The following is a 17,815-nucleotide window of genomic DNA, read 5'->3' on the forward strand; positions in this document are numbered from 1 at the left end:
ACGAAGGTCCAGTAGTCCTTGGTTCAACCCTGGGCTCGGGATCTTTCTGTGTGGAGTTTGCATGTCCTCCCCGTGAATGCGTGGGTTCCCTCCGGGTTCTGGCTTCCTCTTTTAAACCTGGACTGACGATAGGCTGCTCAACTTTTTACACCACTCCAAAAATATTTAGCCCCACACTACTGCTTGCCTTCACAGCTTAGCTTCAAACATGTGGCTTGTGCTCACGGGTGTGTCAAGTGAGCAACATATTCCGGATTTCCTCCATACAGCCGTTACTGGAGTCACAAGTTGAGCTGGAGCCTATCCCAACAGAGCAATAGGCGAGCTACACCTCTGTATACCACAGGACGGACACTGATGTCCACCCCAGATAATTACAGTCGGAAGGGGATTCACATGGCCGTATTGGTCACGGTTTACCTGACACTTGAAATGTGACCAATTGGGGTGTGGATGGTGCACTATCCACTGTAGCCACCAGATGGCAATAGAGTGTTGAATGTCTTCAAACGTGTTTTGTGGCAATTCCAACTTAGACCACACCGTCAGTTGCTGTTTAAAGTCGCGCTTTCCATCTTTTTCAGCAGACTGCATCGCAAAATGATTAACCCCCAACTACGGTTGTCTGGATACCACAACTTTGGTGCCGGTACAAAAATAGAGTTTGATACTTTTCAAAATAAAGGGGACCAAAAAACATCATATTGTATCAATCTAAGTCAAAGACTAGATGTGATCTGACCAATCTAAATCTAATTATAAATCAGACCAATCTAAGTCTAAGACTAGATGTGACCAATCTAAGCCTAAGACTAGATCTGACCAATCAAATTTTAAGACAAGATCTGACCAATCAAAATCTGAAACTAGATGTGACCAATTTAAGACTAGATGTGACCAATCTAAATCTAAGAATAGACCTGACCAATCTAAGTCTATGATCATAAACTGATGAAGTCTCCTTAGATGAGAGGTGAAACGTCTTCTCAGACAATCCAAACAGTCCAGTTGTGATGATTGAACGCCTTGAAATTACAATAACCTGATGAATGACAACATTCATAGACATGTAATAATCAGTTATGTTGGTGAAGGGAAAAGTGAACGTTGTGATGTGGGTGAATTTAACGTGTCGCCACATGCTACAAATGAGCAAAAATAGGTCAATATGACATGTTACAATAAATGTGCATGTCACTAGATTACATTATTTACTTATAGCATATATAAAACCTTAATCGAAGTGTTCGGATGTTATTTAAGCGTTTTGACAGAATACTTTGTATGATGGACTCCCATCATGCATTGCGGTGCTCAGGTCGTTTTATAGATACATTTTAGCTTAATACGCTGGAAACAAACATTTTTATAATAGACACCGGTGGTGTAAGACGATTCGGAGAATTTTACATTTTGACTCATGAATCGATGTTACTGTTGACCGACGCTGTGGACGTTGTGCTGGATAATCATTTTCCCAAAGTGTACAGCTCATTGATAGCTTTGCGCAGTGGCAGTATCGTAGCCTATGAGGTTAATCCGAGGCGTGATTATTGCTAGTTGAAAACTTTACCCAATACCCTGCCTTGACAACCTGAAATATGGTTGGCAATGGCAATTTTTGACAGTCTCCTTGGAGACTAATTTTTTTTGTAGAAATCCATGTAATACCATTTAATTTTGCAGATATAGAACTCAACTTAAGCAGTGTGCTTCTCCATATGATCCGTGGGCAATACTGTTCTAACAGTTAAAATGATAGACCGTCATGAGCCCTTCAAATAAATCCCCGATTTTTCACACGTTAATTGTAAGTATTTATTTTCTAGAAAGTCACTCGTGTCAGTATGAAATGAAAACAAAAGTATGAACAATAAAAGCAACATGTACGAACCACACACAACTGGTGAAAATTTATTGGAAAAATTGATCATTATTTGGTCTGTTTTTTGTTATCTAAATCTAGATGGTGCCATTTCCCCGTTCTTTATGTCTTTCTAATTTTAAGCTGGGGGCTTCACCGTGGCAGAGGGGTTAGTGCGTCTGCCTCACAATACGAAAGTCCAGCAGTCCTGGGTTAAATCCCGGCCTCGGGATCTTTTTGTGTGGAGTTTGCATGTCCTCCCCTTGAATGCGTGGGTTCCCTCCGGGTACTCCGGCTTCCCCTCACTTCCAAAGACAGGTTGATTGGCAACACTAAATTGGCATAGTGTGTGAATGTTGTCTGTCTATCTGTGTTGGCCCTGCGACTTGTCCAGGGTGTACGCCGCCTTCCGTCCAATTGTAGCTGAGATAGGCACCAGCGCCCCCCGCGACCCCAAAGGGAATAAGCAGTAGAAAATGGATGGATGGGATAATTCTAAACAGAGCAGTCAAAAAGCTCTGGTATAGGGCTGGGCGATAGATCGATACATACGATATATCGCAGGTTTGTTTCTGTGCGATATAGAAAATGACTATATCGTAATATTCGATTACATGTTCTCACACCATGGCTTTAAGCTGCGTGCATTACATTACTGCCGTTTCTCAATCCTTCTTGTCTGTCCTTCTCACAGAGATGGAAAATAAGACCGCCTTGTTACGTACGTCACATACTGTCGCGCGTCTACGTCATGTGCTCTCGTCGAGAGCTAACGTTAGCCTACGAGATGCATTTAGCTGCCGGCATTACACAATAGCAACAGGCGTTTCTCACTCCTCCTTGTCTCTCATTCTGACAGAGACGGAAAACAAGCGCGCCTTCTTACATACATCACATACTCTCGCGAGTCTAGCGTCATAGCTCTCGTCGATCAGAGAGTTGGCAGCATAGCTAACGTTAGGTCGAGCTGAGCGGAGCTTGTGACGATACTTATCTAAAATGTGCGAAACTTATCTAAAATGGAGGAAGAACAATAAATGCCCAACATAAAGAGCAGGGGATCCATCATCTGGCGGTGGTTTGGCTCCAAGTGGGAAAATATTCATTAGACAACAGCAATATGCTGTTCAATGTATATACTATGATGATTAACCTGTGTGATGACTGTATTATGCTAATAGTATATATTTGTACCATAAATTGATTAACGTGGACCCCGACTTAAACAAGTGGAAAAACTTATTGGGGTATTACCATTTAGTGGTCAATTGTATGGAATATGTACTGTACTGTGCAATCTACTAATAAAATAATCAATCAATGCAAAGTATGCAGCAGAAGCATTACTACAAAAAGGTAGCAACACTATTAATTTGTTCTTTCATTTATAAAGTCACCCGTGAGAGAATGAAGAGTATTTAATGAAGACAGTTTTGGTCAATTGACTTAGTGGTGATTTCCTTCTCTGCATGAAAGTTTAAAAGTAGCATATATTAATGCAGTATGAAGAAGAATGTTTGAATGTAGACACATAGAATCATCATACTGCTGTGATTATATGCATCAAGTGTTCATTCAAGGGCAAGGCAAAATATCGTAATATATATCATATATCGCAATATTGCATAAAAATATCGCGATATTAATAAAAGCCAATATCGCCCAGCCCTAGCTGGGCGATATATCGATATAAACGATATATCGCGGGTTTGTCTCTGTGCGATATAGAAAATGACTATATCGTAATATTCGAGTATACGTTCTCACGCAGAACTTTTTACAAACGTCACAAACTGTCATGTCACACGTCACATACACGCCCTTGCAGAGCAGAGAGGATAGCGGCGTGCCTAACGTTAGCTGCTAACGTAGCCGTACGAGAGAAAGATGGTGCGGATCTGGTAACAAATGAAGAAAGACTTAATTCCCAATACAAACAGCAGGGTTTCCATCGTCTGGCGGTGGTTCGGCTTTAAGTGGGAATATGTCGAACAGACAACCGTAATTTGTCAAGTGTGGGGGGAAAAAGCATTGCTATAAAAAGTAGCATTACTGCTATTATGTAGCATCATTTGTAAAGTCACTCGCTAGAGTATGAAGAGAATTTCATAACCTTACTAACATACCACATAGTGAAGGACGAATACTATTTGATTTCCTATAATGCAGCTCATTTTTATTTGAAACTTAAAATGTCTCTGACAATCTTGCAATTTATGTTTTGGAAATGACTTGAATGTTTGTGCCATTGCTTAATAACTTTAATAAATACACTTTTGGTCAATTGACTTAGTTGTGATTTCCCTTTCTGCATGAAAGTTTAAAAGTAGCGTATATTAATTTGGTATGAAGAAAAATGTTTTAATGTTTACACATAGAATCATCATACTGCTGTGATTATATGTATCAAGTGTTCATTCAAGGCCAAGGCAAAATATCGTGCTATATATCGTATATCGCGATGTGGCCTAAAAATATCGCAATATTAAAAAAAGGCAATATCGCCCAGCCCTACTCTGGTACTTCAATGCTTGTGTCACCAGGCAGAATTCAAACTTAACTAGGGATGCACCGAAATGAAAATTTGTGGCCAAAGCCAAAGCAGAATAAAATTTAAACGCTTGGCCGAAGGCCGAATACCGAATAATGAATGCAGTTTTTCACAATTTTTTTAATATTGCATAAATAGCCTAGAATAAATATTTAGACATGTTTTTCAAATAAAGTAATTTTTTTATTGAATATTGACATTTGTTTAAATAATCCAGTAGTCTTTGCTTTTCAAAAAAAGCACCAAGTTTTTCATTTATATTAGGCCTTCAAACAAAACATGCATTCCAAAAAAAAATAAAGTGCATTAAAGTGGATAAACCCACAACAAATGAATTGTCCTTTTGGCAAAAGTCTGCTTAGCCACAGTAGATATGCTAATAATGTAAACAGAAGGCTCAAGTAAATCTCAATTAAGTGTGTGCTTGTAACCTCTTACACTTATACAGGTAGCCTACACAACAGGCTAATAATGTAAACAGAGGCCCCACTAAATCTCAATAAGTGTGTGCTTGTAACCTCATACACTTATACAGGTACACAACATATCCCAACGTCACCGCGTCACTGCATGTTGGTTGATTGCGTCACCGCGTCAAAAAATTGCGTCACACGCCACTATTCGGCCTTGTTTTTAACTTATTCCACCGAAGGCCGAATGTGGCTTTTTTTGCCCTATTCGGCCGAATATATTCGGTTACCGATTAATCGGTGCATCCCTAAACTTAACACCCCCCCCCCCGCCCCACACACACACACACACACACCTCCCACACCACTCTGCGCGCATGCGCCCCTCACTGGTAGTCCCTCCCACGAGAGTTGTTGGTGCACACCCTGACGTTGTTGACAGCCGGAAGTTGCATCAGAGGAACCCCCACGTCCAGATATTGTGGCAGACGTCGCCACGCAAAAGGATACACTGAAAAACTAGGGGAATGGAACATTAGATGACCTGTCTAGACGGAAAACAGCCACTTGCACATTCTATGTTAGTCCAAGCCTTCTCCTTCAATGCCCTCCATCATGAATACGTCGGCCCAATCAATATTTATTTGAATTTTGGCTCTTATATATATATATCAGTGACGTGCGGTTTTCATGGCTGGTGAGGCACTGACTTCATCACAGTCAGATTTATAAACACATGAACCCTATAGAGTATCTTATTCACCATTTGATTGGCAGAAATTAATGGATTATGTTTAAAAGCTCATACCATCATTCTTCCCTGCTTGGCATTCAGCATCAAAGGTTGGAATTGGGGGTTAAACGACCTCCTCTCACCTCCCAGGGTATTATTCTTCCTCCAAACACGACGAGTTGAGTTTATACCAAAATTGATACATGGATGATACAGCAGAGGATTGGGAGAATGTCATGTGGTCAGATGAAACCAAAATAGAACTTTTTGGTATGAACTCAACTTGTCTTGTTTGGAGGAAGAAGAATACGGAGTTGCATCCCAAGAACACCATATCTACTGTGAAGCATGGGGGTGGAAGCATCATGCTTTGGGGCTGTTTTTCTGGTAAGGGGACAGGACGATTGATCCGTGTTAAGGAAGGAATGAATGGGGCCATGTATCGTGAGATTTTGAGCGAAAACCTCCTTCCATCAGTGAGAGCTTTGAATTGTTGACTAAATACTTATTTTCCACCATAATTTACTAATAAATTCTTTAAAATTCCTACAATGTGAATTCCTGAATTCTTTTTTCACATTCTGTCTCTAACAGTTGAAGTGTACCAATGATGAAAATTACAGACCTCTGTCATCATTTTAAGTGAGAGAACTTGCACAATCGGTGGCTAACTAAATACTTTTTTGCCCCACTGTGTGTATATATATATATATATATATATATATATATATATTAAAGATGCACGGTTTGCGGTCTCATCCGCGGGTCGGCCGCTTGACATGACGAAAAAGTAGATTTTAATTAGCTTCGGGCGGGTGAGGGTTGAATCATTCGGAAATATTTGATATACGTGGTTCAGGGATCAGTAACTTTTACCGTTCAAAAAGCCATTTAGGACTCATATCACAAAGCGAAGAAGACAATAGGAGACGCAATCATTCTCTGGAATGACTACCAGCAGTCACCCAGCAAACAAGTATTAGAGCATGCTATGAAGCTATTTGCTTTGTCACCTACTACAGCATGTACAAACTGCTTGTTAGTCCAGCAATATGTTGTATGTAGCTTCCACTGACACATGCACACGACTGGAAGGCATACTGGGTGACACAGAGTACACTAATGGTTGTGATATAAACAATTTTAAAACTCTTAGTAATGGGAGAACATCCTCACAGTAACACAACATAAATGCAACACAAAAAATACCCAGAATCCTTTGCATCCATGAGCTCCCCGACTATTTTATACCCCCCCCCCCCCGTGCGTCGGTGAGGTGGGCGGGGTTAGGGGCGCGGGGGTGTAAAATATATTCAGGAAGTGTCACGGATGCAAAGGATTCTGGGTATTTGTTGTGTTGTGTTTATGTTGTGTTACTGTGAGGATGTTCTCCTGAAATGTGTTTGTCATTCTTGTTTGGTGTGGCTTCACAGTGTGGTGCATATTAGTAAGAGTGTTAAAATTGTTTATATCACAATCATCAGTGTACTCTGTATCACCCAGTATGCCTTTCAATCTTGTACGTGAGGTTGCGGAAGCTGCATACAACATGTTGCTGGACTAACCTCCGGTTTGTACATGTTGTTGAAGGTGTCAAAGGCAATGGCTTCACAGCACGCCCTTATTCTTATCATCAGGATGAACACCATTGGATATTCATGAGAAAGTTAGCGGTTCCCATTGTCTTCTTCATTCTGTAAAATGGGTTTGATTAGGTCTATGAGAGGTAAAGGTAGCCGACCTCCGATGTATTTCAACGGGCGGGTGGTTGCGGTTCTGATAAAATGTTGGTGCGGGTTGATGATTGCTTTGGTTATGCGGTTGCGGATGATATAATTGCCTATCCGTGCATCTCTAATATATATATATATATATACATCCATCCATTTTCTACCGCTTATTCCCTTTCGGGGTCGCGGGGGGCGCTGGCGCCTATCTCAGCTACAATTGGGCGGAAGGCATACACCCTGGACAAGTCGCCACCTCATCGCAGGGCCAACACAGATAGACAGACAACATTCACACACTAGGGCCAATTTAGTGTTGCCAATCAACCTATCCCCAGGTGCATGTCTTTGGAGGTGGGAGGAAGCCGGAGTACCCGGAGGGAACCCACGCATTCACGGGGAGAACATGCAAAATCCACACAGAAAGATCCCGAGCCTGGATTTGAACCCAGGACTGCAGGAACTTCGTATTGTGAGGCAGACGCTCTGCCACCGTGAAGCCATATATATATATATATATATATATATATATATATATATATATATATATATATATATATATATATATATATATATATATATATATATGTATGTATGTATGTATGTATGTATGTATGGTAACACGTTAGTATGGGGAACATATTCACCATGCAATAGTTCCTTATTAACATGCGATTTAGTAACATATTGGCTCTTAATTAGTCATTATTAGGTACCTATTAATGCCTTGTTATACAACCACTAACCCGGTAACACTTTAGTATGGGGAACATATTCACCATTACTAACCCTAACCAAATACCTCTAAATTAAGTCTTTGTTACTTAGAACAGTGCTTCTCAAATGGGGGTACACTTACCCCTGGGGGTACTTGAAGGTACGCCAAGGGGTACGTGAGATTTAAAAAAAAATATTCTGTAAATAGCCACAATCCAAAATCCTTTATAAATATACTTATTGAATAATACTTCAACAAAATATGAATATGTTCATAAATTGTGAAAAACAAATACAACAATGCAATATTCAGTGTTGACAGCTAGATTTTTTGTGGACATGTTCCATAAATATTGATTTTAAAGATTTCTTTTTTTTGAAGAAGTGTTTAGAATTAAGTTCATGAATCCAGATGGGTCTCAAATACAATCCCCAAAGAGGGCACTTTAAGTTGATGATTACTTCTATGTGTAGAAATCTTTATAATTGAATCACTTGTTTATTTTTCAACAAGTTTTTTGTTATTTTTATATCTTTTTTTTCCAAATAGTTCAAGAAAGACCACTACAAATTAGCAATATTTTCCACTGTTATACAATTTAATAAATCAGAAACTGATGACATAGTGCTATATTTTACTTCTTTATCTCTTTTTTTCAACCAAAGATGCTTTGCTCTAATTAGGGGGTACTTAAATTAAAAAAATGTTCACAGGGGGTACATCACTGAAAAAAGGTTGAGAACCACTGACTTAGAATATGTTCCCCATACTAAAGTGTTACCAATATAATTTTGAATTTATAATATTTACACTATATTATTTTGAAGTTGTAGCGGATGTGATGTAAGTTAATTTTTGGTTCTCTCTATCACAAGCTATCGAGTGTTGATGTTGAACATGTGACCGCCAATAAATGAAGAAGAAGAAGAATCTTGAACCAGATTAGCGGGATTTTTTCGACAGGTAATTAGAGCACGCTCAACTTTTAAAGAATTAAAACGTTGATAGTATATTTTGATATTGATGTTTTTTCTGTCTTGTGGAATACTTGGAAGGATGTCAAAGATGTTTTTAAACTACGTTATCTGCCAAATTTTCACAAGAGGAGAAGACAATTGTGATGAGGGAGGAGAGGCCTAAGCAGGTAAGAAAGTTTGGACATCAAGAAATTACACATGTCTCTTCACTGCTCAGAATACTGTGCTTGATAACTTTTAAAAACGTATTTCAAACGCAGGATTTTATTGCTTATTTGTTGCTGTAGTGCGCAATGGTTGACCTGTGCTGAAATATCCATCCCTTCCATCCATTTTCTACCGCTTATTCCCTTTCGGGGTCGCGGTGGGCGCTGGCGCCTATCTCAGCTACAATCGGGCGGAAGGCAGGGTACACCCTGGACAAGTCGCCACCGCTTCCTCCCACTTCCAAAGACATGCACCTGGGGATAAGTTGATTGGCAACACTAAATTGGCCCTAGTGTGTGAATGTGAGTGTGAATGTTGTCTATCTGTGTTGGCCCTGAGATGAGGTGGTGCTGAAATATGTGAAGACAAAAACGTGGGTTATGTGTATGACACAGCACTGACCTCTAGTGTGGTCTTGTTGGAATAGCATCTTTGATGTTAGTGGGAGATCTAATCTGTGACGTCGCCGCATTGATTTCACGCAAATAATTGCTTTTTGTTACTGTGAATGTGGACAATTAGACAAATACATGGCCAATAGTTAAATATTAATTACCATTACGTGTTTTACATGTTTGTAGCAGCATAGGGAGACGACGTTCGAGTTTAAAGGCCTACTGAAACCCACTACTAGCCACCACGCAGTCTGATAGTTTATATATCAATGATGAAATATTAACATTGCAACACATGCCAATACGGCCTTTTTATTTTACTAAATTACAATTTTAAATTTCCCGGCAGTTTCGTCTGCGAAACGTCGTGTAATGATGACGTGTACGAAAGACGTCACAGGTTTTTAGGAAGTATGAGCGCTGCACACACACACAGCTAAAAGTCGTCTGCTTTAACGGCATAATTATACAGTATTTTAGACATCTGTGTTGCTGAATCTTTTGCAATTTGTTTAATTAATATTGGAGAAGTCAGAGTAGAAAGATGGAGTTGGGAAACTTTAGCCTTTAGCCACACAAACACACGGGAATTCCTTGTTTAAAATTCCTGGAGGTGAAATTTTCCTGTGGATCAGAGCTCGGTCAAGCCAACATGGATCCCTAAAAAATGTCAATCAGCAGGTTTGGGTGAGAAAATTGTGGTAAAAAAGTCAGTTCTTACCGGAGAAAAGCTGAGCTTGTGCCGTCCATAGCTGCCTTCGACTCCCCTGAGACACTGCGCGTCAAGACACCCGTAGAGACACCCTTCCGACTATCAGGTACTATTTAAACTCACTAAAACACTAGCAACACAATAGAAAGATAAGGGATTTCCCAGAATTAACCTAGTAAATGTGTCTAAAAACATCGCAATCCGTCCCAAGCAATCACGTTTTTTTTTTTTTCCCTAGTCCGTCGCTATCAATATCCTCAAACACAAATCTTTCATCCTCGCTCAAATTAATGGGGAAATTGTCGTTTTCTCTGTCCGAATAGCACTTTTTGTTGGAGGCTCCCATTAAAAACAATGTGAATATGTGAGGAGCCATCACACGGGTGACGTCATCGTCTGCGACTTCTGGTAGAGGCAGGGCATTTCTCTTAGGACCGAAAGTTGCGAACTTTATCGTGGATGTTCTCTACTAAATCCTTTCAGCAAAAATATGGCAATATCACGAAATGATTAAGTATGACACATAGAATGGACCTGCTATCCCCGTTTAAATAACAAAATCTCATTTCAGTAGGCCTTTAACCAACTGGGTTGTGGTTGCAAAACCACAATGCATGGCGGTTTGGTCACATGATGAGGCGGAAGTGTAAATGTACCTACAGCATTACATGCCAACATTACATCTATGTAATAACAAGCAAAGGCTTTGTATCTTTGTGGTACGGTAGCCATCCAGATATGTATGCATGTCGATACAAATACAATGAGATATTGATGCATGTGCATAAAGATGTGTTTGGCTCATAGACCTCAAGATAAGAATTAGAGATGCGTGGTTTGCGGTCACAACCGTGGAGTCCGCGGATAAACTGCAGGTCGGGCGGGTGACATGACGAAAAAATAGATTTTAAATAGATTCGGGCGGGTGGCGGTTGAACCAATTCGGAAAGATATATTGTAATAATCTCAGGAATGTAGGCTCATAAAACTTTTTCGTTTGTCTTGTCTTTATTGCACAAGATGTAATACAACCACACAATAGCTCTCATGTCTGTAACGCTTTTCCCGGGACAACTCAAACTCTCACTTCCTGTAGTCAACGTCACTTCCCTATCTCTCCCGGAAGTTCCGCCCCCCAGCCAAAGTCATTGGCTAACACCCCGTAGCCAGCCGCTACATTATACATAGTTAAATGTTATGTTGAAGAGGTTCATTTAGCCTACTGACGTGTATTTATAAATGGTTGATTTATACAGGCTAGTAGGTAAAGTGTTGTACCTGACAACTCTTGATGGTACAATCCATATAACACATCACACACGACGTCACGCTAACATCACATGACACCTCTGATGAAGGCTGCAGAAGCAAAGTAGCCCAAACTTGTCAGGTACAACTAGGGGTGTAACGGTACACAAAAATTTCGGTCCGGTACGTACCTCGGTTCAGAGGTCACAGTTCGGTTCATTTTCGGTACAGTAAGAAAAAAACAAAATATACATTTTTTGATTACTTATTTAACAAATTTGCTAAATCTTCCACCAAAAATAATTTTCTTAGTGAAATATTTGATGTGAAGTAATCGGAAACTTGGATAGGTCAATAATTCATAATAACATTGATTTTGATTCAATATTATGTTTTAAACAAAGACAGTTTGAAAGAAAAAAAAAACAGCTTTGTTTTATTAAAAAAAACTTTGCAAGTTTTTCTAAATTACATTTAGCCTTTAAGATTTTTTATTTCACTTTTGTTTATGTTTTTGTTTATTTTAATAGTATTTTTAGAATGTGCCTTGGGCCTTTAAAACATTAGCTGTGTGCCGCAAATGGTCTCCGGGGCACACTTTTGACACCCCTGCTCTAGATAATAAAAAATTAAGTCTGATTAATCAAAGGATAAAAAGCAGAGCCTGGCGACGCATGCGCGTTTATCATAACTCTCTCGCTCTCTCTGTCTCTGCCCCCGCCCTCACGAATGTAAACGCTGTGTGCACCACTTTTTTTTTTTTTTTTAACCCCTTCTTAACCCTGAACGTACATTGAAAATACACACAACCATAACTTAAAATGCCGGACATTCGAGGCATTTAAGAAACTCCACCTGGACAGCCCCGCAAAGAGGACATATCCCGTGAAAAGAGGAGGTGTGGTCAGTCTATCATAGCCCAGTCGTTGCTAGCATACCGTGTGTTGTTGTTTTTTTGATTGATTGAAACTTTTATTAGTAGATTGCACAGTACAGTACATATTCCGTACAATTGACAACTAAATGGTAACTTCCCAATAAGTATTTCAACTTGTTTAAGTCGGGGTCCACGTAAATTAATTCATGGTGCCTCGGTGTGCATTGTTTACACAACGTGCGGTGCGCTACTTATATGTCCGTGTCGTTCGGTTTACCTGCGAAACGAACCGAAACCCCCGTACCGAAACGGTTCAATACAAATACACGTACCGTTACACCCCTAGGTACATCACTTTGCCTTACTAGCCTTTAGAAATCAACCATTTATAAATAGTTAAATGTTACCCACATACGAAAAACAAACAGCACTCTTTGAAACAGTATGTGGGCATACTTTTATTTTGAAGTGTCTCGTTTGGTCTGTCGACGGATGTAAGGAATGGCCAACTACTCGAGGTATTTGTCATTTGTTGGTATTTTACTTGGTAAAATGTTTGATCCACATGCTGTGCATGTTATTATTTTAACGTTTGTAACGTGCTTAATTTATTACAGTTTTCACGGTGAATTTGAAGGGAAAGGAAGCCTTCAAATAAATCAGTTCAAGAAAGCCATTGTGTCTGTGCTAGTTGGAGGGAGTTACACTTTCTAACCTCACTAATGCCTTGCATCGTCTATATTAGATATATAAAAACGGACGAGTGGCGGGCGGGTGTGGCTTCGATGAAATGTTGGTTCGGGTGGGTGGCGGGTGGATGACAACTTTTGTGATGCGGTTTCGGATCATATAATTGCCTATCCGCGCATCTCTAATAAGAATACACTGTATTGTTCGTGTCATTCTTTTGTCTTTATTGGGAGCTCAGAGTTGCAGTCATCATAATACTTGCCAACCCTCCCGGATTTTCCGGGAGACTCCCGAAATTCTGCGCCTCTCCCGAAAACTTCCCGGGACAAATTTTCTTCCGAAATTCAGACGGAGCTGGAGGCCACGCCCCTTCCAGCTCCATGCGGACCTGAGTGACGTGTCGACAGCCTGTTTTCACGTCCGCTTTCCCACAATATAAACAGCGTGCCTGCCCAATGACGCTATAACTGTAGAATGATCGTGGGCGAGTTTTTGGTTTCTTATGTGAGTTTATTGTTAGGCAGTTTCATTAACGTCCTTTCAGCGCGGTAACAACACACAACAACAACAGTCACGTTTTCGTCTACTGTAAAGCAGTTCGTCTGCCGTTAACAGCAATGTTGTAACACTCTTAAACAGGACAATACTGCCATCTACTGTATATGCATATGTGACGATAACATCTACGGCTTTTAGAGAGTGCAGTGCACAACTGCGCACAAAACAAGGAGACGAAGCAGAAGAACGAGGAAGATAGAGCCATGGCGACGCCGACGACGAGTAAGATGAAGAAATACGCTTGTAAGTTCCAAGCCGTAGCTGCGATTGGACACTGGATAGCCTCCGGGAAGAAGTAGTGGACTACCAAGTGCTTGGCAGTGAAGATGTTCCTCAGGGAGCAACGATTGACCGGTTTTGGGCCATGCTAGGGAGAGATGGAATATTCCAGACTCTAGTGCATTTGATGAAAGCACTTTTGTACGTGCCACACAGCATGGTTAGAAAAATAGTGACAGAGAATAGAACAAGGATGGACAATTCAGTCCTTAACTCAACAATGAGTAGAAGAGTGTTATGTGTGTGTATATGTGTAAATAAATGAACACTGGAATTTAAGTATTTCTTTTATAGATTTCAGAAGAATGAAATAAGTGGCTTGCTTGTTCACAACCAAAGGAGATATAATAATGCAATAAGTTTGGTAATTGTAGTCCTCCTTTATCTTGTGTACAAGACAACTTTATGTATGAACATCTGGCCTTCTTTCCACACCATATAAAATGTGATATCATTGTATGTATTTTCTTAAACCAACTTTTATTAATTAGGACAGGCATCATTTTCAGTATATAATTAACTGCTGGCAGTATACTAATTTTGACTATGTTCACCCGCGACCCCAAAGTCATATTTGGAGACGTGACCAGCGTTCCATTTTAGGTTCTATCTTATTTTTTAAATGTTTAAGATTTAGATCTCTGCTTGTATAAAGGTTTGGTGTAATATGTAGTCCTAGACATAAGATTTCTGCCTCTTCCCATTTAATTTTGGAGTTCTGAACTTGAAATTTCTTGCAGTGTTTATTAAGTGGTAATAATAGCTATATATATATATATATATATATATATATATATATATATATATATATATATATATATATATATATATATATAATATCAATGAGGGATTTTTAATCACTGCTATTTTGAAATTGTTACTAATATTGATAATATTCATTTTGTTTCACTACTTTTAGATTGTAACATGTCATGTTTGTGTGTCCTCAATTGCGCTGTTTATTGCTATTCTGAATGTTGCTGGGTAGGGTTTGGTTTTGGAATTGGTTTGTGTTATGTCATTGTTGTGTATTGTTTTGTTTTGGCTTGATTAATAAATTCATTTTAAAAAAAGTTTCAAAATAAAATACTGCGTGATCTTGTCACTCTGTTTTATGCTTTCAAAGCGAGTTATCAATTTGTATCAAAAATATGACAAATGTATAGACAACTGTGTAATAATTAGCACTGTCAAATGTATTGTAACGGCTACTCTGTCGTTCCGAAAAGTTTCGAAAAAATAAAAATATAGATTGTAGAGTAGCCTTGAGGAGGAGGTTTTATGACGCACTAAATTCTTGAATAAGTACTTGCGGAAATATTTCTAGATTCAAAATGTCAATTTATTTTTACAAACAAAAAATATTCACCATGGTTGACTTTCTATATAATCAAAACTGAACTTATTTAGTGGTAAACAAACTATTTCACTCCTCATTCCTTCAGCATGACAGACAGACATAAACATCGCCGTCTTCTTAATTATAGGAGGAGAGAGTGGCTCAGTAGGAAAAGTGTGAGCAGCTGAACACAATAAATCAATCATAATCCATCTAAAACATCCAATAAATAATCAACATCTTTATTGGCATTATTGAATTAGATTGTCAAAACAATAAATAAATAAATAATATAAATAGCCTCCAACATGTATTGTTTTTAAATCAAATCAAGCACAAATTGTAATTTGGATTAATCAGGGTTAATCACAAATTTGAATTTGGATTAATGATTATTAATTCCAGGTTATTACTAGATAGCATATTTTCAGTTATCTTAAAGGCCTACTGTAACCCACTACTACCGACCACGCAGTCTAATAGTTTGAATATCAATAATGAAATCTTAACATTGCAACACATGCCAATACGGCCGGTTAGTTTACTAAATTGCAATTTTAAATTTCGCGCGAAGTATCCTATTGAAAACGTTGCGGTATGATGACGCATGCGCGTGACGTCAAGGATTGCAGCGGACATTTTGATCCAGCACCGATCCCAGCTATAAGTCTGCTTTAATCGCATAATTACACAGTATTGTGGACATCTGTGTTGCTGAATCTTTTGCAATTTGTTCAATTAATAATGGAGACGTCAAAGAAGAAAGATGTAGGTGGGAAGCGGTGTATTGCGGCCGCCTTTAACAACACAAACACAGCCGGTGTTTCCTTGTTTACACTCCCGAAAGATTACGGTGAAGTTTTACAATGGAAGAGAGTGGTTCCCTACCACATGTCAACCGGCAGGTTTCGGTGAGAAAATGGCGGTAATAAGTCGGCTCTTACCGTGGACATGAGCGGATAGCTTGCGTCGTACCTCCTGCAGCTGCGGACTCTATTGCCTCCTCCCACCGGCCACCCCCGACCGTCGGATGCTTACAGGAGGGGGAAAAAAAAAATCTCAGCCTGGCTGCCTGCGCCTCGTCAAGAAACATGGCTTCTCTCGGAGACACTGCCGGTCACCACACTCGTGGCCACACCTCTCCGACTCTCAGGTTGTACAGGTACGACCATATAGTTTCACTAAAACACTAGTATATAGTTTCACTAAAACACTAGTAACACAAAAAGCAGATAAGGGATTTTCCAGAATTATCCTAGTAAATGCGTCTAATAACATCTGAATCTTTCCCACTTCCCTCGTCTTTTTTTCCTTTTTTTCTATTCCTTCACTCTCACTTTCCTCATCCTCGAATCTATCATCCTCGCTCAAATTAATGGGGAAATCGTCGCTTTCTCTGTCCGAATCGCTCTCGCTGCTGGTGGCCATGATTGTAAACAATGTGAGGAGCTCCACAACCCGTGACGTCACGCGCACATTGTCTGCCACTTCCGGTACAGGCAAGGCTTTTTTAATAGCGACCAAAAGTTGCAAACTTTATCGTCGATGTTCTCTACTAAATTCTTTCAGTAAAAATATGGCAATATCGCGAAATGATCAAGTATGACACATAGAATGGACCTGCTATCCCCGTTTGAATAAGAAAATCTAATTTCAGTAGGCCTTTAAAAAAGCCCAATATTCCAACGACCTGTATGACATTCTGATATCAAAGTTATTTACTTTGATGTCAGAATGTCCTACAGGACATTTTTGTAAATGTTTTACTTGAAATGCCTGACGTTCATTTGCTCAAACTTGATAAGACTTTCATCTTGAGTCCAGTCAGGAGTCGCCTCACTCACTAATCTTTGCACTGCGTATACATTCACCTGACGACTGACCCGTGGTTGGAGCGGGGGGCGTGGTTGGGGGCGTGGTTAAGAGGGGAGGACTATATTTACAGCTACAATTCACCAACAAGGGTATTTCATATATATTTCATATATATATATATATATATATATATGTGTGTGTGTATGTATGTATGAAATACTTGACTTTCAGTGAATTCTAGCTATATATATTTATTTTATCATATATATATATAAATAAATAGTTGAATTTCAGACCGCATCTATCAAATACACAGTAATAAAAACACAGTTGTTCTTCTAACTGTACTGTGCTTGCTGGTTACTAAAAAAAAAAAACAACAACAGTTACCTTTTACTATTTGAGTAACCTTTGTTCTGCCATTTGCGTACGGGCGAGCGATCATTGAATCCGGGAACATATCCTTCACTGATTTGTTGTAGACATCCGCAAAGGAGAACATGATGTTGCTTCCAGCTATCAGCAAAGCCATCTTTGTATATCCGTTCGGCCACCGTGTTCAATGGAGAAGTCTGTTCTCCAAAATTTACAGGCAACATACCCCTTCCCCTTCGAACTCTCCTGGATAAACTGAAAATCTTGTTTCCATTAGTTTTGGAACTTGCAAGCGTACTTCATTTTGCTCGTCGACGGCGTCGCCATGGCTTTAACTTCC

At 39.4% G+C, this 17,815-nt stretch overlaps 1 long non-coding RNA gene and 1 other non-coding gene across 2 annotated transcripts; both read left to right on the forward strand.

Annotated features, from left to right (window-relative positions):
* Nucleotides 1-1,499: 1,499 nt before the first annotated feature.
* On the forward strand, nt 1,500-1,640 carry LOC133563925 (U4 spliceosomal RNA). Its single transcript, XR_009809196.1, has one exon. It is a non-coding gene; the product is annotated as a U4 spliceosomal RNA (small nuclear RNA).
* Nucleotides 1,641-8,878: 7,238 nt separating this feature from the next.
* On the forward strand, nt 8,879-14,636 carry LOC133563766 (uncharacterized). Its single transcript, XR_009809096.1, has 3 exons — nt 8,879-8,966; nt 9,059-9,147; nt 13,806-14,636. It is a non-coding gene; the product is annotated as an uncharacterized LOC133563766 (long non-coding RNA).
* Nucleotides 14,637-17,815: the final 3,179 nt, after the last annotated feature.

The sequence above is a fragment of the Nerophis ophidion genome, linkage group LG12 (assembly GCF_033978795.1).
Source record: "Nerophis ophidion isolate RoL-2023_Sa linkage group LG12, RoL_Noph_v1.0, whole genome shotgun sequence".
NCBI classification, from domain to species: domain Eukaryota; kingdom Metazoa; phylum Chordata; class Actinopteri; order Syngnathiformes; family Syngnathidae; genus Nerophis; species Nerophis ophidion.